This window comes from Trichinella spiralis, assembly GCF_000181795.1.
Source record: "Trichinella spiralis strain ISS 195 chromosome Unknown Scfld5, whole genome shotgun sequence".
NCBI lineage: Eukaryota > Metazoa > Nematoda > Enoplea > Trichinellida > Trichinellidae > Trichinella > Trichinella spiralis.
This window is the reverse complement of record NW_003526944.1, coordinates 2130022-2131008: the sequence shown is the minus strand read 5'-3', so window position 1 is coordinate 2131008 and position 987 is coordinate 2130022.

Sequence of the window (987 nt, the reverse complement as noted above, 5' to 3'; positions counted from 1 at the left end):
CCGCTTCTTTGGATTTGAGATTTCAAAATTCAAAAATGCCCTACATAAATCGAAGTTGATTTCTTATACAAAAAGACACTTTCAAGTGAATAATTTGCAAATGAAAGCTTGTTTAGCTACGGAAAAATGATTTGCAATAGACGCAGATTTCCTTAATGGACAAAAAACTATCCGCGCAGCGTTAAAAGCAGTTTATGTGAGATGGAAATTACTGTAAAAATGAATTCTTATCTCATCTCGACATAACATAAAAACAAAAAGTACAGTTTTACTGCGAAAAATATCTTTCGTACATCTTACTTATTACAATTTTAGGTAACTTAATAATTAAACAATGGAATTATGTTCTTAACACTGCCTCAGAAAATAAGCACACAGAAGAAATCGCATTTACCTTTTGCCTTCTCTTGTTCTGCTTCGTGCGGTCCGCGATTTGGTTCGTGTCGCCCGCGTCTTCACTTTTTTTCACTTTATAGCTGTAAAAATGATATTTAGTTAAAAATGTTCTCACATCATCACGTAGTAAAAGTAGCAAGAAACTGAAAACTGTATTTAGAAGTATAATAATCAACTGCTTTTTAGCCATTAGATAATTATTTACAAAATGAGTATAAAATTGTTTTGAAAAAAAGTAACACAAGGTAAACAAAGGAGGAATTACTTTACAGCAATTGAAAATAGATTTCAGCAACTATTTAGCGTCATGAACTGAGACAACATTTTCCAACGCTACCACTTGCCACGTAAGTCAAACGAACGAGTGCGCCCTAACTGACGATAAGGCACCTTTTATGGCGATCGTTATTTGCATAGCGCAGCGCTGGAAACCGGTTTTTGTGCATTGAAACCTCTTACTGAGGATAAACTCTAACCTATGCCGCGATACAATATGAACAGAAGAAATGCACTGTTCAATTTGAAAATTCAACAATGACCTTAACGTTTACAATTCAGTCAAAATATAAACTATCTGGCAGAAAACGCCAT